At 46.9% G+C, this 672-nt stretch overlaps 1 pseudogene; it reads right to left on the reverse strand.

The window, feature by feature from the left end:
* Positions 1-241: 241 nt before the first annotated feature.
* Positions 242-358, reverse strand: LOC129409055 (5S ribosomal RNA; annotated as a pseudogene).
* Positions 359-672: the final 314 nt, after the last annotated feature.

Raw genomic sequence — 672 nt, forward strand, 5'->3', positions numbered from 1 at the left:
TTCTCACAGACATTTTTGTCACAAAGACACTTTACAGAGCATTATTCATTCACTCTATACCTGGTGATGGTAAGCCACAGCTGCCTTGGGGCAGACTGACAGAAGTGCGGCTGCCATGCCAATCAGCACCTTCGGTCCCTCTGACCACCACCACCACTCACACGCACACCACTTTCATACTAGGCAATGTGGGTGAAGTGTCTTGCCTAAGGACACAATGACAGTTATTGTCACTGGCGCCACACTGTGGCACCTGATTTTCCCAGTGGTCTCCCATCCAAGTACTAACCAGGCCCAGCCTGCTTAGCTTCTGAGATCTGACGGGATCAGGCTTTTACAACCCGGTATGGCCACAATAGTAGTCAGGGAAGTCGATGGGGGGAACAAAGGGGTCTATTGTCCCGCACCCCAGGGTCTTAGGGGCCCAAAATTGGAATCTCTGCCTACTAATTAATATTAGAGGGGGCCCATGTGAGTCCCCGGGCCTCCAGATGTAGTAGTAGTAGTTGTAAAATTAAAGAGTAAGTTAATGTCTGTACCTGATATTGGGTTGTTGTTTATCTGCCATTGCAACTTTTACAACTGGTGTTAATTGCTCAGATAACAAAGCAGATAATTGGATTTGAATCACAGGCTGCACTGACATAGGCCAATAAACATTTAAACTAATGA

Source organism: Boleophthalmus pectinirostris, unplaced genomic scaffold (genome assembly GCF_026225935.1).
Source record: "Boleophthalmus pectinirostris isolate CB_2022bp ecotype Guang Dong unplaced genomic scaffold, ASM2622593v1 HiC_scaffold_18, whole genome shotgun sequence".
Lineage (NCBI taxonomy): Eukaryota > Metazoa > Chordata > Actinopteri > Gobiiformes > Gobiidae > Boleophthalmus > Boleophthalmus pectinirostris.